At 42.3% G+C, this 27769-nt stretch overlaps 1 protein-coding gene across 22 annotated transcripts in view; it reads left to right on the forward strand.

Annotated features, from left to right (window-relative positions):
* Positions 1–27769, forward strand: part of rbfox1 (RNA binding fox-1 homolog 1) — a 271780-nt gene that overhangs the window by 190436 nt on the left and 53575 nt on the right. For 3 of the 22 annotated variants that reach the window (XM_083566547.1, XM_083566548.1, XM_083566543.1), the window contains exon 1: positions 6540–6948. The exons of 18 other annotated variants lie outside the window; for them this stretch is intronic. The gene's annotated coding sequence lies outside the window, so the exon portion shown is untranslated. Of the gene's footprint in view, positions 1–6519; positions 6949–27769 lie in introns of those variants that run through there. One more of the 22 variants, XM_083566544.1, reaches the window with a different exon arrangement.

Genomic DNA, 27769 nt, shown 5'->3' on the forward strand with positions numbered 1-27769 from the left:
ACCTCAGGGCTCTGTGGACTGATGGAGGAGAAGCAGCAGTTCTGTGAAACCCTGCTGATGACTAGGGAAAGATAACGCCAGTGAGGGCTGATTATTATTTGCGCTGCGCTCGCATCGATAGATTAAAAGGGTGCTTCAGGTACGAGAGGTCAGAGCTTTGCCCTCTAATTATTTCAACGAGGACTTGAGCAGTCCTTCACGCTGCCATCTGAGAAGTTCTCAAGCGCGAAGGCGACACGGGAGCAGGGAATTCTTAATATGTCCTCTTAATCAGCGCAATTAAAACAGATGTGTTCCAGCGTGCTGCGTGTCTCCTGCCGTGTGTTATCGGGGCCGAAAGTGACAAGATGCTCTCGGATCGAGCCCAAAAGCAGCCATTACACATTTTACACCTCAAACATTGCCACAAACTAGCTTTAAAATGATATTCTGTGAGAGATCTTTCCCTGGAAGAGACACGAGTGTAGTAACAAAAACATTTACCCCTTAAATGACCTTCAATTTTTATTAATATCGATAACAGTTTCATATTTAAAACAATTCTACTCATTTTAATAGCATTAAAGAGTATTTTTGAAAAATGTTTTGTTATAGTAGATATTATTTTATATATGTTTCTATAAAAAATACAAACAGAAATGTCATAAAACATTAATTTCTATGGTAGAAATGTAAAAAAAAAATAATACAATAGTTTAAATAAATAAAAGTTATTTCATAGTTGATTATTTTTCTGGTCTTCCATTTTTTAAAAATAAATATTTAACTACAATTTACATTTAAATACAGATGCAAAAATAATTAATATTTAGACATTTTTTGATGGTGATAAGATTTTTTCTTAATTAAAAGTTCATTGGAAATTTATAGTAAAAAAAATCATATGGATTATCGAAGATTAATATTAGATTTATCAAGTAGTTAAAGTCAGTTTCATAATTTTATTTCTGTGGAATTATAAAGTGATGGGTGTGAAGTTATATATGAAATATGAATGGCACAGTCGAAGCGGATAAACAGCTTTTCTGGATCGCGATCATTAAACGAGATTAAACTTGTTTATGCAAAAAAATAAATCAAGTAACCCAAAAACAAATCGCTGTTGATTTCTTCTGGTGCTCCACATATGAAATGTTGCAGGCTGTACATCTACATCCTGACAGCGTAATTGATTTTCTATTGATGCACTGGCCGGCCACGCGTATCTCTAATTCTATCATTGAATTTAATGACAGAAAATAAAAGCTATCGGATCTCGGCGAGGCCGCGGAGACGGAGGAGAGGCAGAGAACGCAGAAAATCGACCCCGGGGTTCCGTGGTCTCGCGCCGTACATACGAAACGGAGCTTTAAGGAATTACAATGTTTTATGACCAAAAGGATTTCAATATCGATTCGGGGGAAAATGGTTCTGTTTTTCTTTTAAGCTGCGGGCGACACGTGACGGATGATGTGCTTACGGTCGTAATATTAACAAGGTGGTAGGACAAGATTCGAGATTCACGACTCTGAAGTCAGAGAAGTTTGAGATGAAAACTTCACCAGGAGAACAGACAATCCCATAAAACTACTTCTGTAAATATTAATAATAATAATACTCATTATAAAGAAATAATTATAATAATTATGATAATTATTAGCAGTATTCATATATTAATATTAAAAGTGGTTTACACGATTAAAATATTATTAAGGATAATAAAATAAAAATATTAGTATTACATTGTAATAGACATATTGTGATAGAAGAGTATCTGTGAGAGTGAAAGGGAAAGTTTATAGGACTGTGGTGAGACCTGAGATGTTGTATGGATTAGAGACAGTGGCGTTGAGTAAAAGACAGAAGGTGGAGCTGGAGGTAGCAGAGATGAAGATGATGAGATGTTCGTTGGGAGTGACGACGATGGACAGGATTAGAAATGAGTTTATTAGAGGGACAGCGCATGTAGGACGTTTTGGAGACAAGGTGAAGGAGGCAGGACTGGGATGGTTTGGACATGTGCAGAGGAGGGACATGGGGTATATCGGTAGAAGAATGCCGAGGATGGAGACAGCAGGAGGGAGGAAAAGAGGAAGACCTAAGAGGAGGGATGACATGCCGGTGGTTGGGGTGAAAGAGGCAAATGTAGAGGACAGGGGGGTATGGAGACGGATGATCCGCTGTGGCGCCCCCTAATGGGAGAAGCCGAAAGAAGAAGAAGACGGCATTATAATAGACATATCATACTATTTATATCATTTTAATGACAACAATAATAAATGTATACAAACATGTACCGAGATTAAACTGCAACAGATGACAGAATTTGAGTAAATAAAATCAAAATGATTATAACTTCTCATATTGCTATAACACGTAACCCTGACTGATAAAACCAGCACTGCTAGAAATAAGAAAAGTTTGTGTAACTATTTACATAATGCCAGATTGAGAGATAGTGTTTATAAGGTTTCATACCACAGCAGTATTGATGAATTTTCTACAACAGCAGCTCTGACAGAGGTGCAGCATCTAATCACGTTATACAGAATGCTCTCGGTCTAATAATGTTAGAGTTTCTATAGTAACAGCTCGCATTGGGACTCGTCTGCTGGAGGCTCGTGAACGGTTTTATTTACAGAAGTTTGCTTAATGTTGATAGAAGGAGTCTTCAGTGTCAAGGCTTCAGAGCAGTTCGGAGGAATGTGACAAACTGTGTTGGCCATGCTGTCATGCTTTAAAGAAGCTAAAGCTGACGAGTATTGACTGTTTATAGCTGCTCTGAGGTAAGTGAGAACAGGAACTGAATAAACTGTAAATGTTTGTTCTTGATGTTAAGTAAAAGAAAGGCTGTGGTGTGAGAGGAATAAAGCAGTTTAGTGGTCATGTTAGAAGAAAATAATCTTCAGGACGGTAATGATAGTTCTGCTTTATTAAACCATGAGTTCATTGTTTTTCCTGTAAATGTTATATTCCTTTTCTTACCATGGTCCAAAAAAACTTATTTTATTAAAAAGACTATTAAAAATAAATTTCTAGACGGGTCAGATCCTATTGCTGAGCAGTGCAACTTACATTTATCTCATTCATACAGCTGAGCAGCTATAGGGTTAAGGGCCTTGCTCAGGGGCCCAGGAATGGCAATTTGGTGTGGTTGGGATTTAAAGTCCGATGCCTCGTTCACTAAGCTACCACCAAATAAATGATTGTAACATAAAATTTTATGTTTTTAATAGTATCGTTTTAAAAATATGCATCCTGATGCATTCGCCTGCGCTAGTAACTAATAACGCTGAGGAGATTCCAAAGCATGTAGCATCATCTGCGTTCAGACAGGGGCGTACCGGATAATAACGCCTTCCTCTGGACAGCTCATTATCAGTCCACACAAACATGTATTTAGGCTTTGATTAGAGCGATTTGTGCAGCTCCACTAGCATTTGTTAAAAACACTTTTGGACGAACTTCAAAACCAGGTTCCGGACAAAGGCCTCTCTCGCCAGCGCCTTCGGCTGAATGAGACAATCATAGTGAATGGGGCTCCCGCAGCTCGCTTTTCCTCCCTAACGCCGCACGCCCTCGACGCATGCCGCGTCGAGGATTCGGCGGCGTGAATGTTTGTTGATTCCCCCCCCCTCCCAAAATCAACCAGCAGATTAGCTTGAATTGGTCGGGAATGAGGCTCAGAGACTTCGGTGGCTCGCTGCAGCCTCAACCCATTTCCCATTTCCTGTGTGGGTGTGCTCGCATGCTGGAGGTGTGACAGAAAGGGCAATGGTAATTACCGTCTGTTTCTGTGGCGCACTGCAAAACCATCCCAAAACACACACACACACACACACACACACACACCTTCAAACAAAATCAGCTAAGCAACTTGTGTTTGCATTCCATGAGTATCGAATTCCTGACCCAAATAAGACACAGAAATGTCGGAAATAATCACATCCTGCCCACATTCTACCCAAGTGCATGATGGGATTTCTTAAATGTGCTCAGTCTTCTCCATTGCGACTCATGCTAGGTGCAATTTCGGACAGATTCATTCCTCACTGGTTCTTTCTTTCCCCTTAATCTGTGTTGTGTGTGTGTGTGTGTGTGTGTGTGTGTGTGTGTGTGTGTGTGTGTGTGTGTGTGTGTGGCAGCTCATCATTTCCTTTTTCTCATCTTCCACATCGTCTATTTTCTTGCCTCGAAAAATGCATCTGATTACGAGAGAGCGTGGCGCTAAACGCAGACCCAGCTGAAGTGCTTAATTTGCAGATAATAATGAGATTCCAAATGACTCCTTCATATTATAAGCTTTTGACGGGGTTGTGTGTGTGTGTTTGTTTGTTTGTTTGTTTTTTGGTTTTTAATGTTTAGCCCTCTATAATATTTCTCCCAAAGTGGAAACGATTGTTTATTATTGAGTATTTATTATGAATGTTTTCTGAGAAGTCTACGAAAGCATGTACGATCCCTTGGACGAATGATGTGTTCAAGCATGGATGTGTTGTTGTCGTTGGTTTTGAGAAAAGTCGCTGGTGCAACTTCTTGGAATTTTGGTTAGTGTAGTGTAATTTTATCTATGCAGTATGAAACAACGTTTCTCCAGGACCCTGGTGCGACATAAAACACCATGAAGCTCCATAGTGTACCAGAACACCACGCTTAGGGCTAAAAAGTTGATATTTCTGTTAGAGTTGTATAATTTTCATAGCCATTCTCTCTTCACAAGTTTCCAATAAACAAATGTTTTAAGCTTTATGACTAGCTGAGTTTTTCCCCTCAGTCATTAATTAATCATTAACTATCTGTTAATTAATGAGTGGTTAATAACCATTCATACGTAGCTGATGACTGATACTAATGATTCAGCTCGCTGGCATATAACCGCAACACTCTCGGTTAAAACGTAACCATTACAGAGTCACGTGACTTCTATTCATGGTGGCCCCTCCCTTTATATTCATCATATTCACAAGCGGAGGCAGATGATTGGATGATTCGTATATGTAAATCGTACAGTACAATTTTTGTACCAGATTCCAAGGTATCGTCAATTATCCGATCATTACCTTATCAAATAAAAAATATCGAATTTTAGATCGAGTGATATCTTCGAATATCAAATCCTTGCTTAAATGCTGAATCATTGGCTGAAAAGAAGAAAATAACCCCAAGTACTTTGTGTTATTTGTCGCTGTCTGAAAATACAGGCCAGAATTCCCAGCCATCCCATTTTCTTTTTCCCCCCTCACGTTAACAATGAATACATTTCACAGCTCACTTGCTCTAAAAGTGTGGGTGGCACGGCATAACATCCTACACAGCATGCAGGAGAGAGAGAGAAAGAGAGAGAGAGAGAATATCTAACGGCTTGAGCCCATCTCCAAAGCTGCACACTCCGCCAAGCTCATCAATTATTGACAGCTGTGCACGCAAAACTCCTGCGCTCGAAATGCAGTTTCAGGAGTCTGCACAAAGAGAAGCACCTCTCGCCCAGATTTCTGTTCTGAATTTACCCAATCATACGGATAATCATCTTCATTCATTTAGGAATCCTTGGATCCAGTGTATATCTTGGGAATTCCCAGGGTGAGGGTGGAAATATATCCTGCAAGGAATCACACATCTTTTGCACACATACATGCATTATGTGTCATTAATACACCCAGGGAATGTTTTGGGAAGGATGGAGGAAACTGGAGAACGAGGAGCAACTCGGGGACACGAGAAAAACATGCGAAACTCATGCGTACAGTAATTCATGCTGAAGATCTAACCCCCTCGATGATGAGACAGAGGGGAAAAAATCAGGGTGTGTTGTGTGCTCGCTCATTGGATTTTAAGGAAACCTCATAAAGCTCAAAATAACCTCAGACGAGAAAGCTACAGGAGATCACACGAGAAAGCTACAGATCACACGAGATCACACGAGAAAGCTACAGATCACACGAGATCACACGAGAAAGCTACAGATCACACGAGATCACACGAGAAAGCTACAGATCACACGAGATCACACGAGAAAGCTACAGGTTTAGTTTAGTACCCTGATTATTATTATTTTTTTCTACTACAATCAATTTTGTTTTATTCAAACTCATCCAAATTATTGACAGTTCCACACCAGCCTTTAGTGAAAAAGCATTGTGTATTGTATAATAGTATTATATATAATAATAGTAATATATATATATATATATATATATATATATATATATATATATATATATATATATTATATAATACTGCTATCCCGATAATTGCAACTCAAGTGGAAGCGTTTATGATGAAATGAAAGAGATTCACTAAAAAGTACGATCAAAATAAAATCGTCTAGTGAGAGTGTGAGTTCTGCTTTATGCACTCACTTTCTCTTCATACTGTATATTTTGCACTTCTGGGCAGATAGAAAAGAAAAGTACACGTGAGAGAGGGAGAGAGGGAGAGAGAGAAGGAGACGGAGAGGGAGGAAGGACGAGTGCATTGGCTGCGATGTATAGGAATGAGAAGAGAGAGCCAATGGAGTGTGGAGCTCTACCCCTCCCACTCGCACATCTCCGCTCCTCTGCAGCTCGCGCAAAGCCTGATGAATAACAGAGAAGGGACTTGTCTCTGGGATTATTAATTTCCCATCTCTCTCTCTTTCTCTCTCTCTCTCTCTCTCTCTCTCTTTCTCTTTCTTTCTTTCTTTCTTTCTTTCTTCTACTCTCGTGTGTGCTCACGCTCCCCCTCTCTTTCTTTCTCTTTCTCCATCTCATGCACTCGTTGCTCTCAGGCACTCTTTTTTTTTGTTGTTGTTTCTCGGTTTTTCCTTTTACCTCTCGCTCCTTCTTTCTTTTTCGCTTCTCCTCCTTTTCTTGAAATGATCCTTTCGCTCACGTGCGAGAGCGTGCGAGTGGGCTGCATGGAGCCGCTCGGTAGCTGCAGCCGCTGCTAACGCCGATCCTCTTCCTCCTCCTCGCGAGAGACACGCAGCCGGTGAGTGGATCACACACGTTAGAACGAGCGAGGAAGAAGGACGCCGGGATGCAGAGGGGTGACGGAGTGACGGAGGGGTGCGTTTACTAACGAAAACGCTCCGACCGATTAAGCATGAAACTACGAGCGAGCCTATAAACATGATGCAGTTTCGGAGGACCATGCGCCGGGGCTCGCCGAGCGAGTGTGTGTGTGTGAGAGAGAGAGAGAGAGAGAGAGAGAGAGAGAGAGAGAGAGAGATACACTCAAAATGTAATGGCCATAGTTACCTTTGTTGTTAATGGAGGCGAAAATGGCAAGCAGTGTCTAAATAGTGATGATAATAATGATAATGAGGCTTAATTGAAATAGCTGGGAATTACCGTTTATTTTGTTGATCCTATTCGATCTCATTCTCTTTTCTCTCTCTCTCTCTCTCTCTCTCTCTCTCTCTCTCTCTCTCTCTCACACACACACACACACACACACACACACACACACACACACACACACACACACACACACACACACACACACACACACGCGCCAATCGCATCTCTATCTCAATTGCTTGCTCTCCATGTTTAAATATTGATGGCTCTCCGGCTGCAGAAACAATAACGACACTAATGACATTTGCATTGGAAATGAGTTATGGAAGCAATAATAAGTTCTAATTGAACACTCAGCTATTTATATGTCCTGCTTAAGGCACTAAATTGTTTGTTGTGATAAGAACGATGAAGAATAATTGCTCTCGAATAGATCTAGGATTTAAAATATGCGCAGGGATGGATGGAGGGGTGGAGCCTGATGTTGTGGTTTGGATTGCGTTCGCATCTGTTTTTTTTATTTTTATTTTAAAAAGACAATGCAGGGGTGGTAATTAGTGAAATAGGTTATAAAAAAAAGTTAAAAGCGTGTACTGAAAATGAATAAATAAATATTTGTTTGACACCAGAGTTTCTACCAAACATCCCACAGTGTGAAGAAACTAAATCAAACCCTAAAACCGGAAATTGACCTCTTCCAGTGGGTGTGGCCTGTTATTCTAAACAGCATACTTGATTGACAGCTCATATGAATAAATGAATATTTGTTTGACACCAAGTTTTTACCAAACATCCAGCAGTGTGAAGACACAAAATCAAAACCAAACATTGAGAACATCCAATCAAAACCCAACATTGAGAACTGACCCGACAGAGACAGAGTGGGTGTGGCCTATTATTCTAAACAGCATACTTGATTGACAGATCAGATAAACAGATGGACGCTGGAGTTTCTAACTTTTCCAAACATCCAGCAGTGTGAAGAAAGTAAATCAAACCCTAACATTGAGAACTGACCTGACCCAGTGGGCGTGGCCTATTATTCAAAACAGCATACTTAAGTGGCAGCTCTCTGGTCTGATGCATATTAAGCACATTAACTTAAATCTCAGACTTTTAACGATTCTTCGAGCCATGCTCCACGCTAGTCACCCAGGCTGTATTAGCTAGTTCATGTTCACTTGCTAGTTCACATAGTTTTGATTGAACGTCTACAGGAAACATCATCGTCACTGTAAGTTCATGCTACTTATTAGCAATTTTATTAAAACTCAGTATAGGGACAAATCCAAATGACTGGGTCGAACGATTCCTCCAGTGTGTTTGTGATGTGTTGTTTTTTATTAACTTCATGCAACTAAATATACAGTAGAACAGTAAAAAAAAAAAAAATAAATGAAAGTATGGATGGAAGCAGCAGAGCTCGATGGCGTGACCTCGGATGAGTACGTAGCTAGAAAAGTTCAACTGCTTTGGTTTGATAATTGATTGGCTAGTTAGTGTTTAGTTAGCTGGCATAAGACGCTACTTATAATTTAAAAAACAGGCCACGCCCCCACCCTACAAGTGACACCAGTACCATTTGTTACACATTCACATGAAACAAGCCCCGCCCACTTTGCATTACTAAGAACTAATAGACGTTGAAATATCCCTCGCATTGTGTTTCAAAAAGCCATCGTAGAGATTTCGCATAACGTGCTTAAAAATTGCAAAAAAAAGCAAACGATAGCAGTACATTTCCACGCCGTTGTGTTTCTCCTGCTGTGTGTATAGTTCGGTTGCGCAGCGTGCTCGGAGGCGAGGATGGAACATGGCACGCGTTTACACACGGAAAACAAATCATCCTCCGTAAACTACACGTTCGTTTTTTTTCCTCGTGTCATCCCAGCGCGATGTATCGGTTTTCAGCCTTTTTTTTTTTTTTTTTCTGTAGGAAGCAGCCACGAGTGCTAGAATACCCCCATATCCAGTTTATGTAATTCGGTGACTCATGATGTGGGTGCACCGGGGCGTTATGCAAGTTCTGGACTGCGCTTTGAATAATTGCTTGTCTGTGCAGCACCTACGAGGTTCCTGGCAAAAAACACGCTTGACTGCACCCCCTGCTCCCATCAGCAGAGCGTGTGTGTGTGTGTGTGTGTGTGTGTGTGTGTTCGCGCCGGGCGATGTTTCGATGGGTAAATCCTGATGGGCGGCAGCACGCTCGCACGTCTGGGCTAAATTATTCCAGAGTGAGGAAAAGACGCTGGATCCTGCATATGCCCCGTGCCTGCAATCTACTTTAGCACTCATTAGACCCTGAATACATCATGCAGATTTTCTGCCCGGTCCTCTCATTTAAAATTCCGCTCTACTTGACAGAAGTTGGAGGGAGGGGGGGGGGGGGGGGAGGTTGGGTGATGTATAATCAAAGTCACGCCGTTCAAGCTTGACGTGTTTTTTTTTTTATTTCCCTTTAAAAAGAAGCCAAAGTAGGAATCTGTAAGTAAGTCGGTGTAACACCATCGTAGACGGTTGTAAGAGGAAACACTGGTGGCGTGAAGAAGTGAGAAAAGAGGCTGAATTCTTCCTAGACCAGAGTGTAGGGACGGTTTGGGTCGACGCTTTCTGTGCGTTTTCGTGAAAAAAGTGAACCCTGCTTTGGAATAGAAGTAGACTTGTAGACTTCTGTATGTATTGGTTTTCACCCCACAGCCTTCTTACGACATCACGAAATAATTTATGATGTAGTAACAGAGCGTATGTGATGATATAAATGTAATCCTGCAGCAGTGTGACTGTGCGCTGCTGTGATTTCATGTTTGGATGTGTGGAATATGCTTAGCTGAACTCCACGATTCCCTCCAGGGTTGCTCTGTCATTTTCTGGCTGAACTTTAGTGCTGTGCAATTCGCTCGCTTATGCGCAGGTTACGTAACGACTGGCGTATTTCTATTCCGAGGCTCGATGAGGCCTGCAGCGAGCGCGTTGCATTCGTTTTTAGCTCTGCTTCTCCCGGTCCGAACGGGGAGGGGAGGACGGGAGAAACCTCACATCAGGGAGTCTGTGATGCTTTATGACTTGGGAACATTGCCTTCCACTTGAAATGTTAATGTGGCGAATGCAGATGGTCAGGAAACGAAGTCTGAACCCCCTCAGGGATTCGTGGAACAGAGCAAGGAAATAAACGACACCACGATATAAATACAAACGCACCTTCCTGTGTGATGCACCGCTATTAAAAGAAAAAAAGGAGCAAGTACAAGCAAGCCGAGTGGGTTATGAAATGCGTACGCGTTAGAGCAACGCTCGGCGACTGTCTTAATACTTTAAACTGAAGCATTAGCGAGCAGAAGGGCGAGCCTGGCTCTTTGTAAACATTTCCACATGAGCGGACGCGCCGCCACAACAGAAAGATAAACCCCGGGTCGAACACGACGATAAAGCGACTGCTTCACCAGATTAAAAAGCGAGCCGGGTGCCAGCTTGGCAGCGTCGCGTGGATTATTTATAATGGGTGCCAGAGAAAAAAAAATGCAAATCATGCAATTACAAGGCTCGGAGCCATAACAGAGCAGAATTAATACCTTCTGCAGATGTGAAGAAGTTAAAAAGAGATAAATTCAAATGTTGCCAAAATGAGACAGACATCTTGCAAAAGAGTATCGTTCATAATCAGAGTTTGGTTCCCATCACGCTGAGGGCTTCGGGCAAAATCTGCAGTTTTGTGTTCACACCGAGGGAACCTGTTTCTCCTATGCGTTCTATTTACATTTAGATCACGCTCGCGCTGCATGTTGTGCACGCTGTCGTGATTCAGAGGATAGAGGGTTTATTTACACACTGCTGAATGTGTCGGTTTAATCTACTGAACAATCAGAACATGCTGAATATTTATTCAGTTATTACTTTAGCTGACTCGTTTTCCTACTAGCTAACGGCTAGAACCGGAATTGTACTGGATTCGCTGAACAATTTGATCTTTGGTTTAAAGAAACTTAAATGCATGTCAGATTTTATATGGAATCTATGAGCTGCGATGCTTCACTAAACCCTGTCAGAGATGAGCTCGCTGTGTGAATCATTCCAGCTAGCTATGTTAGCTAAAACGCTAATTCAGCTCTATTAACTCGTACATTAAGTGCAGTGTGGCCTACACCATCTTTCCTGCACAAAGCAGTAGTGAAGTCAGAGCCTGTAGATGATTAGCAGATGATGCTAGTTTAGTAATCACAGTACCACCGTTGGACAATTTTGCTTAATATCCAATAAAAATATATATGAAACGATGAATCGGCTAATCCGCACTGCCATTTTCTCATTACAGTTCAACTCCATGTTCATCGTGTGCAATTTCTGCTTTTCTTTCGGCTGTGTTTTTCACGGTGAATCTAAAGGATGTGAACGTGCAGCTAATCCCTCTCGTATAAGGAAGAGAAGGAAAGATCTGGCGCGGGCCGTGTGTGAGATTAGTCTTATCTTTAATTGCATTGTATATATGGATATCCACAGTGACAATGACAAACAGGGGGAGCTTGTGTGTGTGTGTTTGTGTGTGTGTGTGTGTGTGTGTGTGTGTGTGTGTGTGTGTGTTGTGATGAATAACACTGTGGTCAGGATCCGGTCTCTAAAGATATCTTTAGTACTGAATTTTTTTTTCACGTGTTAAAGAATATCACGTCATGTGTTCTATGTATATTTATTTTTAATGTTGCAAAAATCCTTATCAAGTCCCTGAATGGGAAACACTGTTTTATATATTTAGGATGCGCATCTCTATTACTGAGGCCGACGTGATTCACATCTGGATGCATTGCCAATGATATGTTAGATTAAAGATACACATATAGCAGCTATACGATATGCGATACGATTCGATTCAACACACTGCGATTCAATTAAAAAAATCTGATGCTCTGCAATTAAATACAGTAAAATCTAACAACATCAATTCTGACTTCTGACGTATGGCCCTTTCACAAACACACAGACCAGATGTTCTTTTCCTGTTCCGTCTGCAGAAAGACGCAGCTCTACCTCTGCCATGTTAATCTGTATTCTATGTGACTCTCAGGACACGCCTCCGTCCCGTAGTGTTCACGTTTTGCAAATTAATCGATCTACATATCAAATATTGACCACAAATTATTGGTCACTTTCTGAATAGTAAAAATATGGAACGTCTACTTATAATATATAAATAAATATTTTTTTGGCAACGCAAATATGTTAAAAACCGATGCATCGCGATACAAAAGAAAATTGATGCATCACGTCGCTAAATTTTATGCCGACGCATCGATGCAAATGGCTGAATCTTACCATCCTTAAGAAATATTAATGTAGAATATATGTATTATTTATTCTACATATGTGTATTAAAAGCTAAATAACTAAGAACAAATGGTTCTGTAAGGGGTACTTAATGGTATCTAAAGGTTCCAGCTTCCTAATGATGAACCTCCTGGTCCCACAGTGTTTTTAGGGTTTCGCGTAGAAGCATTAAAATTTCTCCCACATCCTAAAATGTTCTTTCGTACCGCCAAAAATTTGTTTTGTATCGAAATAAGATCAGTACCAACTTGTACAGAAACACATGGTAGTGTGGTAATGGCGGTGTTACGCTGCCTCACAGTGATATCATTGCTCTATTTTTTATATTTTTACCTCCAGTTTGGTCTGCTCTTGTATCTAAAGAAAAAATCAAGAAAAACACTTCTGGTGTAAAAAAAATAAATTAACCGAGTCATATTTCAGATGATCTTTGCTACCTCGTGTCTTTTAAACCACCGCCGAATATTTTGGATTTTTCGATCGGTTCGTAATGAATTTAGGTTTAAAGTTGATTGATAAGCATCAACCGATAGCGAAGAAACCCAAACGAGGTCGATTCCGCCGTCATGGTAATCGCTCGATCTACAAGAACATCTAATCATCCGCTCTCAAGATGTCTGCCAGAGACGGGCATGCGGGGATTGCCTCGCAGATGGCATTGTCAGCATGAGTTATGTCTTATGGGAGACTTTGGTTTGGAATATTTTAAACACTCGTGCTGAGGCGACGGGGGAATTTTCCTCTTTTTTTTTTTCCTCAGCTGAATTAATGTTGCATAAAAAGAGAAGACGAAGACAGAAAGCATGAAGAATTCAAAGAGTGGGGATCTGCTGCTGATCGACTGAGAAGAGAATTTTTCTTACATTATTCATTTTACATTTGTTTTTAAGTGTTGGGTATCATAAAAAGAGCTTATTGGTACACTCCATGTCAGGAGATGTTTTTTTTCTTTTTTTCATTTTCCCTATTCTACATTCAGTCCCCATTTGCTGCTCTTCTGGGGAGATGTTCCATTAGATTTTGGGGTGTGCTTGTGGAGATTTGTGTGAAATTCAGCCACAGGGGTGTTAGTAAAGTCAGGTAGTGATGTAGGTGAGGTGAGGAGGCCTGTGGTACAGTCAGTGTTCACATTCATCCCGAAGGTGTTTAATAGGGTCGGAGCTTCTAAAGCTGGAGATCTTCCGCTCCAACCGACGTAAAGCATATATTTAAAAAGCTGGCTTTGTGCACTGCCATGCTGAAACATGTTTGGGTGTCTTGGTTCAAGTGAAGAGGGAAGGTTATACAGGGAAGGTTAGCTCATTGCTAAGATGCTGGATTTCGAGAAGAAGATGGTCAAATCCCTGAACCACTAAGTTGCCATTGCTGGGCCCTTGAGCGAGGCCCTTAACCTTTAATTGCTTAGTTGTCTAAATAAACTAAAAGTTGCTCAGGATGAAGGCATCTGCTAAATGCACATATAAAACATGGTTTGCTAGTTTTGGTATTGAATAATAACTGTATAAAACACTTCAGATTCATTGTTTGATGAATGATGAAATGATATACCCCCCACCCCCTGTGTGTCCCCCCCCCCCCCACATGTCAGTTTTACCCCTGGACTCGGCTCTATTACTGCAGAACCATAGGATCACTAATTGGCCCTGATCCACTTGGCTCTGCCCTAAGTGGCCTGTTCTGTCTGGAGCTTTTCTCTATTAGTCCTGAACCTTTTCTTCCCCCTATCTCTTTTTCTTTCTTTTTTTTTTTTTTTCTCCACTGCCTTTTTAAACCATTACCTAAATGAACCTGCGCCATCAGAGAGCCAACGAGCTCCCCGCTATTGATTTGTGGCTTATAGGAAGTGATGATATCTGCGTCTTTAATCCTCCAGCGCGAGGGGAGAAAAAAAATAAACGGCGAGCTGGAGAGTTGCATTCTACATTTATCACACGCATGGGTGATTATAGGTTTGGTGATAATACAGTGTTGGCTTGCAAAGGGTTCACTTAAAGGCTAAAGACTTTAGGCAGAAGTAAACGCATGAATATTCATGAGGAGCTCGTGTGATGGGGGAAATGCTGAGCTTTAAGCAGGAGGAGGTCTAAATAATTACATTGCTGCTCTTATGGACAAATATTTATAATATAAAAAATTTTTTAGTCAGGTATTGATTATACTTATGAATCTCTTAATTATTGAGTTTTTATTGACGCACCTGAGTTTCCTTTTAAGTAAAAATGGGTGGACATGTGCATGCTGTGGGTGGGGCAAATTTCCATACTGGGAAAAAAACGTACAGAATTAGGTTGTTCACCCGAATGATGCATATAACATAACAATCCAGAAACGTAGATCAAGATACACATCTAAAATAATACGAGCGCATCTAGAACCTAAGCGCGTACGCTCTCGCAGACCACCACCACGGGCGTCCGGCGTCGGACGTTTTGAGGCGGCGAGTCCGATCGCGTTCACTACCCAGCCTCTCCGAGTGCGTTATTGTGCATTTGACAGTTCTTGACAGTTCAATTTTAGCCCGCCGCCGGGATGACATTATTCTATCAGCAGCCTGTATAATCTGCGGCCCGTAATATGCAGCGCCTGCTTATTTTCCTGGACCTCTGCAGCACAGGCCGGCCACCTCCATCAATCATCTCACCATTACCTAATCTTAATCTAATGCATCTCGCTTACTGTAAGTGCCGGGAAACACGACGGCACGCAGAGACGGCGAGCCATGCTCAAACGGAGAGAGAGAGAGAGAGAGAGAGAGAGAGAGAGAGAGAGAGACAACAGAAAATGAGAGAGAACGAGACACAGAGAGAGATATTGGAAGAGAGGAAGATAGAAATCGGGAGTGGAGAGACAGTCATGGTGAGATAAAAAAGAGCTTAAGGGAGTTGGGAGGGGGTTTAAAAATAGAGCCGAAAAGAAAGAGTAAGTAGGATTTTATAACAGGAAATGCAGTGTCGGTGCCCAGAGAGAGAGAATCCGAGTATGAAACGTGTCAGTGGATCTATAAACAACAAAGAAACAAGATCCAGGGTAGGATTAAATGTAACAGAAAAGAAAACACTGGTTCCAACAATGGTAAGATTTTACAAATGTTTATAGAGGCTACATAAGAACCTTACGACAACTGATGTACACAAATCTGATTCCCTATTCAAATACAGATTATTCCTGACCAGCATATATTATTTCTTTCTCTCTCTCTCTGTGTTGAAACACATGGACAACATGGTATAGACGGGAAACTGATCGTGGCATCAACACAGGACAGGTGTACACACTAGGAAAACAAACCAGTAAGGCCGTTTCCACACTCATCTTTTTTCCGTTAATTTTTCTCTCCATCCACACTGAGACGCTGTTTCCAGTCAAAGAAAGTGTAGCTTTTTAAAAACGCTCTCTCGGCGTCTTCACGTCACAGTGTGGACCGAGGCTTTTGAAAAAATTATGACTTATTTATAAGCCGGGAAGCTGCACAGCTGGAAAGATGTTTTTGGATGAGCAACTTTTTCCCAGCCACACCAAAATGCAAATCTTGGGTCCCTAAGCAAGGCCCTTAACCTTAAGGCTGATCAGTTGTATGAGTGAGTCGCTGTGGATAAGGGGGTCTTCCAAATGTCGTAAATGTAAACAGCAGAACAGACTATAGTGGAAAACCAGACCAGGACAAGAGCCTTCACACAAAGCAGAACTACTGCATCGTAATACCATATCATACGCTCTCATTTCACTTGAGTTCATTTTCATTCAAACACCTCGTATACGTGCCGTACCCAAGCTCTGGTCATCTCCTGTTAGAGATACGGCCTCGTTGCTTTGTGTGTTTCCGTGTTCTAGCCGTCAGATGCGGATGAGTTCATCCCCGTTACCATGCGCCGGTGCGTACGAGGAGGAAGATGAAAACGACGTTGTCTGAAGTTGCTAGTAAACCAATTAAGAAATGGCTGCAAAGCCAGAAAAGTACAAAAGAGACGGAGGCAGCAGGGGCAGCATTTCTCCTCCTCTTCTTTTGATCTCTGTCAGCATGACATGCCTGGCTAAACGCGCTAACAAACTGCATTTGGGAATATATATATAAATATAAATATATATATCTCAATCAGGCTCACAAAAAACAAAAACAAATACGAGTGGAGATGTTTTATCTAAACTACATGTTTCCGGGCCAAACCGCAAGAGCGAGCTGCCTGCTTTCACCTGTAAGAGCGTCAAGATTTGCAGCAGGCCAGATAATGCGGCCATCCTGAGCCGACTTCTAAATCATTTTTAAAACTGTCAAGCCAAATGCTTTCCAGTAAAACCCGGCACGCTAGCATATTAGCGTTGCCCTGGAAACGCGGGGAAAAGAAATTGTTTGATGTATCCTCTCCGGGCTTAAATGAGGCTAGGGTGGTGTGTGTGTGTGTGTGTGTGTGTGTGTGTGTGTGTGTGTGTGTGTGTGCGTGTGCGTGTGCGCATGCGTGTAGAAGTTGTTTTGCATTCCATTCTGGCTAATTGTCTTGGATGGCTCGTAATTAATCAACGTGTTTTTGTCAGGTCGCTGCTCTCGCCTTGCTGATCTGTCAATAAGTCATCTGCATACGTACTGGCGGCTCACTCCTCAATTAGAGACCAGTTGCACTACCTGATACATACACACACACACACACACACACACACACACACACACACACACACACACACACTGAGAATTGGGGTACGTGTGTACGCAAAGCCTCTGTGAGTAAAAGTCAAGAGGTCGCAGTCAAGATCTTGAATGTTAATGTGTTTTGTCAGTGATGTGTGTGTGTGTGTGTGTGTGTGTGTGTGTGTGTGTGTGTGTGTGTCTGTTTATAGGTGTTTACAGGGACATTTTCAGTCGGAGAACATGACATGTTCACGCTATTAAATCTTTTACAGTGTTACGTTCAGATCCACAGAATCTCCCAAATCCGAGGATTTCCTCGCCCACCGAGTCGAGAAGCCTCCGAAAATCGCCTCGGACGCTAAAATACAGCCGTCCTCGTCTCCAGAACACCTCTCACTGACGTCCTGTGTTGTTTACAATCCAACAGCAGATGTCACGCTGAGCCATGACATCGGGTGGGATTATAGAAGTCAATGTCTCAGTTATTAGCGATATAAACATTTTGTGGAAATCTACGCTGAAGAGCCATTCCCACACTCGGAAATGTTCCTCCTCTGTGTGCAGATTGGTGTACAGTAAACGATTCTGTTTTGTGATTTAACCCTGATGTGTAAACTGTGAAACCTCCAGGATATCGATCTGTGAACCATTATCTTGGTTTCATCTCTAGTGAAGGTGTCAAAGAGAAGCGATCCTGGGAAACAGTGAATATAGTGTGTGTGTGTGTGTGTGTGTGTGTGTGTGTGTGTGTGTGTGTGTGTGTGTGTGTGTGTGTGTGTTTCCATACTTGCTAGTGCACATCGCTAACTGTTTTGATGTAGGCAATTGTCGGAAAGAAATAAACAATAGAGTACTGGAATAATGTGGAGTTTCATTTGCATTTAAAGCTATAAAAATGATATTCATACAACTAAACAGTTGTGAGTTCAGAGCCCAACAGTGGTGGTGGGATTTTTAAATCACGACCTTCTGATCACAAACACCTTAACTGCTGACAGACCCCTTCCCCTTCCCCTTCCCCTAACTTTTTCATATAAGTGTTAAAGAGAAACCACAAAGCAGTCTGAAGATCACAGCTTTCCATTCTTAAATACGTTCATGTGCATTAGGGATGGTAAGATCCAGCGATTTGCTTCGGTGCATCGGCATAAAAGTTGTGATCAATTTAAAAAAGTGTTTATTCGTATCGCTTATATCGTTTTTAACATAATTGCGTCGGTAAAAAACAATTTCTATAATATTCATTAAATGCGCAATACAACACTGCGGAGACGGAGGCGTGTCCCGAGAGTCATATAGAACACAGATTAACATGGCAGAGGTAGAGCTGCATCTTCCTGGAGACACAACAGGAAAAGAACGTGGTTTCTTTCTTCTTTTTCTCTTTTTTTGCACTACGAACGCGTGTACGTGAAAGGGTCATGCGTTAGAAGTCAGAAGGCTCGTCATGAATTGATGATTTGCTGTTTGTCTGAACCAAAGAAAAAAAAGTAAACTATCTGTACTGTATTGAATCATATTTTCTCTATTGCATCGCAATTTGTCGAATAGAAATCGGATCTCATCGCATCGGTAGCTGCTTTGTATGTATCTTTAATGTATCGTATCGTCGGCTCTGCATCCTGATGCGAATCGCATCGACCTCAGTTTTCTCAGGTAGCATTAAATGCAATCAATAATTGGTTTCATAAAAGCTTGAAAATAATCAATACATTTTTGTTTCAACCTTCAGATTCAGCACGAATATTATTGTAGATGGACTCTTAGAAATGCTTTAAAAAAAAAAAAAAAAAAAAAAGAAAAGAAATGGAAGACAGCATCGTTTCTAAGCATGGGAGTTCTGGGCCCAAGGGAGAAAGATGCCATCTGACAGCTTGTGGCTTTCTGAGGAAAGTGTTTGACACGTGGAGGTGAAAATCTGATAGGTGCAAACCTTCAGTAAGCCAACTTGAAACCCCAGGGCTTCCAGCAGTCACACGTTTAACATACAGCCCTCGATCCTGATCTTTTCCTCTTAACCCAGCAGATAGTCCCTCTGAGCAGAACTGACACTTCCTATAGAAATCATAGCCGATGCAAAGGCACCAAAAAGAAAGACGGCACCTGAAATATCCCTCCGTGTAAAAGTACACCCCTGATATTGTACGTGCCGTCCGAATAGTTCCACGCAGCACGTTTGTAGCATGTGGCTAATCAATTTAGGTCATTTGGAAGGCTAACAGATGGGCCACGTTCAGAGATGCTGCATCCTCTGCTAAAATTAATAGTGCGACTGTTACAGCAGCTGACACGAATGTTTTTATGTTGCTTTGCTTTCGAAGTATTTTTATGTTGCATGTTCCGAATTAACAGCTCAGATTACTACACGGTGTAAACATTCATATCAAACATCTGGCAGCGACGGGACGCGTCTTGTTAGGCGGTACAGCTCGTCCTGAAAAAGAATAAAAAGAAAAGCGAGCGTAATGATGACAGATGCCATTCTTCTGGACTCAGTCGTGCAGGAATGTGTGTAGCGATGTGACTCGGAAATCCACCTCGGGATTAATTGGTTAAAATTAAAAACAAGCATGATGATTGTTGATAAGATGTTGAGTGAAGGCGTGAAATGTAATCTGTGTGTGTGTGTGTGTGTGTGTGTGTGTGTGTGAGAGATGAATTCTTGTGAAGTGTTTCATTTAGATTTTGCTAATAGACATGTTGACACAACGCACTGTTGTGATTAGAATTAGTGACGGTGGGAGACGGGCCCGGTTGGCACGGGTACCGCGGACAACGGACATCTGTACGTCCTGGCCTGCTCGCCGCACCTGTCCATCTGTGACTGATTAGTCTTGCTCTTAGTGTACCTGCACGCCTGGTTATAACCTCTCGCAGTTCCGCTTCCTAACATCTGCCACGACAAGGCCTACAGAGACCCACACGACATCTGGGGAGAAAAGCTCATCCTTTGTTCCTGGCTATGTTTTTTTTTTTATCCCCTCTCCTTTCATCTGCTCTCGATCAACAGAATCAGTGTCTATTTTAACTGGATTTTGTGATTAAGAAAAACATTCAAGTTTTGTTTACTTGTTTTTTTCTCTAAATAATCAGAACAAAAAAATTTATTCGTTCATAAAGCAATGCACATGTAGTTAAAAAGGCTCTGGAAATTAGCTCCGCCCCATTCGGATACAAAGTGATTATATGTAAATATTAGTCAAAATCCAGTAGTAACACAAAATGACCAGGAAAGCTTCTTTGCAGGGCTCCGCAAGCTGAACTTAATCAGCCCGTGTGCAGACAGTCGAGCTAGACGAAGCCACGCGATTTCAAGGTTAACAGTGATGTCTGATTAATGTTCTTTTCAGCGTGTTCTTTTCAGAACGCAGAAAGACAGTGTTACGAGAGTGGAGAGAAAGCATGCAGGGCTCGTGGTGGTGGTGGTGATGGTGGGGGGATCGGGGACGAGCTCCGACAGCCCGGTGCAGAGCCACCTTGCCACCTTGCGTTTCAGCTGTGTAAATAATGCCTGTAATTAACGTCACCTGTACCTGACAAGCGTTGGCCTGATGAGAACTGCGTGTTCGGGCCGCGTTCGCAGCTGTGACAGCAGCCATATTGTTCAGCAAGTAGAGGGGGTGAGGATGCAGCAGCCTTTACAGCGGGTGGCACCTCACGTGGCTCGGGCTAAACGCGGAAACGTACAGCGACACCGTAAATGTTTTATCGGCGCAGCCACAAAAGCGATGTAGTGACTATGATACACAAATGCACACACCCACAAAAACCCGAGCGCTCTCACATTCTGACATTAAGCAGCTAGCCTTTGTGTGTCTGATTGCTTGAGCTAAGTAGAGAAAAGTCTTTTAATAGCTCTGTGTGTGGGTCTAGAGAAGTGAGTGTGTCTTTCATTGTGTGCTGTTCCCGCTCTCGCTTCAGTGCTACAGGCTGGCTGATGACTCAGGCCTGAGCTGCCACCGCTCTTAGCATTCATTACTGTTAGCTGTGTCTAGCGCGCCTTTCACATGGACTTTAACCCTGCACACATCCGCGCTGTAAACTAGTCGATTGCTGTGATGCCGAACAAAAAAGTTTTCTCTAGACGGTTCTTTTAAAGCTACTTGAACTTGTGATCTCTGTGTAGAATATTCACCCAAAAACATATCTAGTTATAAACGCTATGGTATCTTAGGCCTCCTGAGCCACTAGGGGGACCCCAACTGCCCTATCCTCAGGGCAGAATAGTAAAAATAGATTGGAGGGGTTATAAACAGTCACTTATGGTCCATGGACCACCATGGAGACAAACTGTAAGATATTACTGATATCACTAAGAATGGGTGGCCTTTTAAGTCTGGTTCCTCTCAAGGTTTCTTCAAGTTTTTCTTCCATTTCAGGGAGTTTTTCCTTCACCACAGTCACCAATCGCTTGCTCATTAAGAACAAGCTTACAGTTATAGGGAACAAACTGATACATTATTTTAACCGTATTATCTCTGTAAAGCTGCTTTGAGACAATGTGTTTAAAATGCTCTACAAATAAAAATGAATCGAATTGAATTGAACCACTGAGTTACCACTTGCCATTAGATTGAATTGCCCTCAGATTCAAACCTTTGAGGTATTCGGAGATAAAGATCTAGCATATAGGCCGTCCAGCTGAGAAATGAGAAAAATTTCCCTGTCCTGCGCATGAGCAAAACGTAAGCCGCTTCGACCCGCGTAATCTTTTTTCCGCTCTTTGAAATTTTGCAGCAACGATTAAATATGCGTCGTTGTTTTCGCAAGAATACATTTTCGCAGTTCAAACAGCGTTTTGATATGCATCCACTTTTTCGTTGACTGAAAACACTGTCACGGTGTGGATGGAAGGTTTTACAATTGAAAACGTGTGGACATGGCCCTGGCTCTGTAAATGTTCTCTAGAAGACACGTTTAGCCTGAAGGGGTGTAAACCTTCACTTAACGTCCCCATGGCACTCTAATGCTACGATGTTGCTTACAGTCACAAAAGATTCAAAATCCGGGGAGAGGTGTCACAGGTTAATCTTTATTACATGTTGCATGGAGCTCGTTGTGTTCCAAACCTCCCTTTCTTGCTAGGTTCAGGACTGTGCATGTTCTGCTTGTTAGAATTTTAGCGTGAGTGGAATAAGCAGTCACTTAGGTCCACTGAGCCACTAGCAGGTGGCCAAGGATGCTGCTAGAATCTAATTAAGGCCTTGGAGACTTTCTTGGAAAATTTCCGCCGTCTCATTGGCCACTCTTTATTGTACCTGGCGTCAGGTTCAGCTTTCTATCACATTCCAGAGTTTTCTTCTTTGCAGTAAAGTAAGCTCCTGCTCTGCGCAATGTTCTTCATGTTAGCCTGGAGCTGGATCACTAAACTCCCCCAGCCCTGCCCCATTTCTTTCATGCTATAACACAGCAAACATGACAAAGGACGTCTCCAGCTCCCCTAACACGAGGCTTCAGAGGGAGGAAAGAGGGAAGAATGCAGGAGTCTGGAGTTTAAAAGGTAGTTCAGGAAGTGATCCATGTGCCATGTCGGTTTTAGCCCGAGGACGTCAACGAGCATGATGCATATTCCTCTACGGGCTGTCGTACTTCAACGCAAACATACTGGCTTCACAAAGCCCTGATCATTTTTATATATACTACGCTCAGGGTCTTTCTTTCAACAAAATAAGATCTGTAAAGGAACCGTGACAGGATCCATGCTTCATCCATATCACCAAGCCTGCTGTAGAGCACCATTCGCTCCACCTTCATCCACACCATGTGCCAATAAGTAATTACAGATGTGTCTCTGTGTGTGTCTGTGTGTGTGTGTGTGTGTGTGTGTGTGTGTGTGTGTGTGTGTGTGTGTGTGTGTGTGTGTGTGTGTGTATTCCGGTTAGTGACCCAGCATGGCTGATTAACAAATTAAGCCAAAACATGGATCTCAAATGGCCTTGCTTTATTAGAGACTGTGACAATTTTGAGCAAACATGCTGAGCTCTTTACAGTGTGCCAAATCCGGCAGGGACTGAGGGTCTACAGAGAGCAACAAAGGGATAAGAAAGAACGAAAGAAAGAAAGAAAGAAAGAAAGAAAGAAAGAAAGAAAGAAAGAAAGAAAGAAAGAGTGCACGGGGTGGACACAGCCGGCTGAGCTGCTCCAAAGTTCACTCTGGTTAGAACATGAGATTTGCAGCTTGGGATTGAAAGCAGATTTGTTCCAGCACGGTGGCTCTGAGGAAGGTTATGGGCCTTCGCTTTGGAGATGTATACACTCTTGTCATGTGGAGCGAAGCAGAGCCGCTCAGGATTGATGTGTATCAAAGGAGAACTGGAAGAGGAACAGCTGCAAAGGACACTCAGACTACGTATCTACCATCTGGTTCTCACACTCCCTCTCCCACATGCATATTCCCTTTCTTCTCGGCATGATGTCATTGACATTCCACTCCTGTACCGCCGCCAACTGCTTCTCTCTACTTTCCCGTCAGAGAATTTCTAAAACGACCAGAGGGTCTGAGCAAATACCCAAGTGAGTGAGATGTAATGACTGACATAGACAGACAGATAGACAGACAGATAGACAGACAGATAGACAGATGGGTGGGTAGATAGGAATATTTATCAATTGCTTATCTGGTGGATTGATTATCTTGCAATTATATTGCATTATTCCACATTATTCCACATTCCACAGTTTCAGTTTGCTCTTAGAATACGATCCACTCTTCTGTTGTTCCAGTAGATTTTGTGGAGATTCACATATATTATATACTAATAAACAACTCGTTTCAAATATTTATATTACCTTTTCTTTTTTAACTATTTATAGGCCTACTATTAATATGGTTGTAATAAAAATAGAGGGTGGCACCTCAGCCGAAAGGGGGGGGCAGTGGCCCACCCCCCCTGTTAGTAAGTAAATTGATTGGTGGGTAGATACGGTTGGTTGGGGCACATATATTTGGCTGATCATCAATATTAATTGTTGTTTTGCTCCAAAAAGCTTGCAGATTTATTTAGGAGCTGTTTGCCAAAATGGCAGGTAGGCTGGTTAGTTGTTGGGTGGAAGATAAAAACAATACACAATATGATTAAACGCATCATTAAACCAAACGTTAAAATGAAATGATCTTCCATTCTGCAGTTATTCTGCCCTCCATCTGCCTATTTATTAATCCGCTGAAGTAAAATGTGAAGTAAACCCAAAACCTCTCGACAGATAACCAATGTAAAGACGATTGTATCATATCTCCATCTCATCCAAGTGAGAAATGGTGGGAAAGTGGTGGAGGAGGGAAGCTGATGCTTTTGATCATTGTTTTTTTTTCTTTCCCCTCTGAGCTCCAGCCTGTAGAGGGGACCGCAGCAGAAATAATGAGGCCAGGAGCCAGTGTCTTCCCCACACACACACACACACACACACACTCACACACACACACACACACGGAGACATCATTACTGTTTCTCCATACACACACGTTGTATATCGTCTCCAAACCCCTGACTGAAGGGAAGAAAATGCAGTGGAATTCAGCCAGCAGTGTTTGAAATAGGAACTCGGTTGTGATTGCATGGTTTTGCGTGCTGGAAATAGACTCCGCCAGCGACTCTCACGAAAGCCTGCTACCGAGATGCTATTTTTTGCATCTTTGGTGCAACGTTAGGCCAAAGAAATGGCATAAAGCCGACCTCAAATTGGTAGTCTCCGGTTGCAAAAATGTCACATGCGGTCGGACGATCAAGGGGTTCTGCGGCTTTCCCCATGAACAATAGAGAGCACTTGGCTGTGTGCCAGGGGAGAATTGTATATTTGAACTGGGGGGTGGAGACCATCTTCATAAGGGGTTTTATCTTCTCACAGGTCACCCAAATACCCTGATAGTTCTGATATTATAGAGAGAGGCTGTTGCTGTGGGTTCGGGAAATACTGAAATGTCGGTAGCCGATGAGCGTTTCTTTTTCCGCGGCCAATGCCGATTTTTTGCTTTTTTGATCCTCCGTGATTGACGGGATTTACGTTTGTCATGGTGCACCGCTTAATCCATATCAGCTCTTTAATTTTAATTAAACTGCTCGGGGACGCACTTTGGTGCCTGCAGTGGCTTTGTCTCAAACCGCTTGGCTTGAAAATGAAACAGGGCTCGGTCTTGCAAGGTATGAAATATGAACCGGGAAATGGAGGAGGTGCTTTTGGCCCAAGTGTTACAAAATTAAATAACACAGAATATTCATTTTATTTGTTTTTATTCGATTGGAGATCATTGCAAATATCTCCCGATTTGTGAATCCGCCTCTTTGAAAACATAAAAAAAAAATAAAATACAATAAAAAGATGTTTGATTCTAGTGGGTGTGTGTGACAGGAGAAAGACCCGTGCAGGGTCCGGAGAGGACGTGGCTAATCCTCTTCCCGCTCCATGTTATCCCCATGCGAGTGTGATTGATGAACTGATTCCACTTTACGTCTTCATTTGCATGAGAGAGAGAGAGAGAGAGAGAGATGTGGAAAGAGAGCAGGCGAAAGAGGGATGAGGGGAAGAGAGAGAGAGAAAGATAAAGATCAGCTGAGAGTCGCTAATGCAAGCTAATATGATAATGGGGGAAGAAGGCAGAGGTTTCTTGGCCCATGCACAGGCCTCATGCATTAACTCGCTCCACACACACACACACACACACATTTTAATATGCATGCATGTTTTTGCACGCACACACACCGGGACACACGCAGAAAGCATACGTGCATATACATGTGCATCCACGAACGCACCTTCTCGTCCATGCACACGCAACCCACACACACACGTTTTTTTCCCGCTCTCTCTCTCTCTCTCTCCCCCTCCACCCACTCACTCTGGAAGCTTTTGCGCCAAGATCAGCCTGGGTCACGTCAGAGTTAAAACACACACTTACATTAGCGCTGCGCATTCCTGCACCAAGCTCATATCGTTTAAAAAAGGGGGGAGGGGGAAAAAACCCTGCTGGGAAGTGGGTTACTTTTGGAACGGTTCACAGCAACGCACTACAAAACCTCCTGCATTATTAATTTGTTTACTGCAAGAGAAAGCGAGTAGATGTTCCTGCCGATAGTGCTGCTCGCAAAACGTAAAAAAAAACACACACGCTCACACACACACACACACACACACCCCGATTGCCGCAGCTGAAATTATCTCTTTATCCCGCATACACACTTTAACGCACGGCTGTAAGAGGATTGGCTCGTGTCTGTCGATCATCACATCGTTATGGAGGTGTTTCACTATTTAAGCTCCGCCCCCTTACTCTGTGCATTGTTTGAAATCGCAGTGCTTCGGTGCAGGATATATTTACTGGTACATTAGTTTACATACAGAACAGTAAGGGTTAGATCGGATCATTTATTGAGTTGGTTGTTTGATTCTCGTTTAATCAAAATGAACTAATCTTTTCGTTCTTTTGATGGGAAATAACAATTTAAATGAGCAGATCCTACAAACTTTAACTACAGTTCCAATAATGAAAAGAAGTAGCTTGATCTCTCATATCTTCTGGTCCATCATTTTTGTAAAAAAATGACAGGATTCAGACCAAAAAGTCCTGATGCATTGTGTAGCGTCTATGAGAGTCACGTGACAAAAGAATGGACAACTCGGACCAGATGATTCATGAGATGAAAGATTCAATTCCATTTTCTGTGTAACGCACTGCATAGCATGTGTGTGAGTCACGTAATAAAAGTGTCGAGAGGTAAACAACTCGATTCTGTTAACTGTACGTAACCTACAGCGATTTTGCGAAGCTTCGCTAACGTGCGTTTTCCAGTAGAAAAGGAACGAATCACTCTTTGAGACGACTCGTCCTTTTGAATTACATTAAAGAATTGTTCAAAATGAACAAATCGACCCGTCACTAGTACAGAACAGGGGGTTAAGATTTTCAGCATGGAGTGTGTACTATAGCCATGCTATCGCTTATAGCCGTTTGAGATTTGTATACATGCATTTGGGACAAGGCCATGAAATGGAGGGCAATTGCAATAGTGCCCTATTTTGGGAAGAAGAATGCGGTTTTGGATTTGGGATGCGTTTCAGTGCTGTACATTGTGTAAATGATAAAAGCAGAGCAGGAACTGCACTGAAGTCACGGGGGATGAATTGACGTGTGGCACACGGTGGAAATAATGAGTGTGTGTGTTTGTGTGTGGGTGTAAAAGAGAGAGAGAGAGAATGAGAGAGAAAAAGAAAGAAAGCACAAGGCATCGAGGGAGCAATTTGCCCTTTAAGTCGATGAACCGATGGCCAAAGTGGCACCCTGTGGGTCTGGACAGGATCCAGCACTGTGTTGGAGAGTCTACAGGTTCTTTCTGTCTCTTTACACACACACACACACACACACACACATTGAGCAAGAGGAGGTGAAGGTCGATCGAATGTCCGAGCCATGGGAAAGCCTCGCCTCAGCCCGGTTTCCCGGGTTTATATATATGTATGTATGTGTGTGTGTGTGTGTGTGTGTGTGTGTGTGTGTGTGTGTGTGTGTGTGTGTGTGTGTGTGTGTGTGTGTGTGTGTGTGTGTGTGTGTGTGTGTGTGTGTGTGTGTGTGTGTGTGAGA

The sequence above is a fragment of the Silurus aristotelis genome (assembly GCF_946808225.1).
Source record: "Silurus aristotelis genome assembly, chromosome: 17".
Lineage (NCBI taxonomy): Eukaryota > Metazoa > Chordata > Actinopteri > Siluriformes > Siluridae > Silurus > Silurus aristotelis.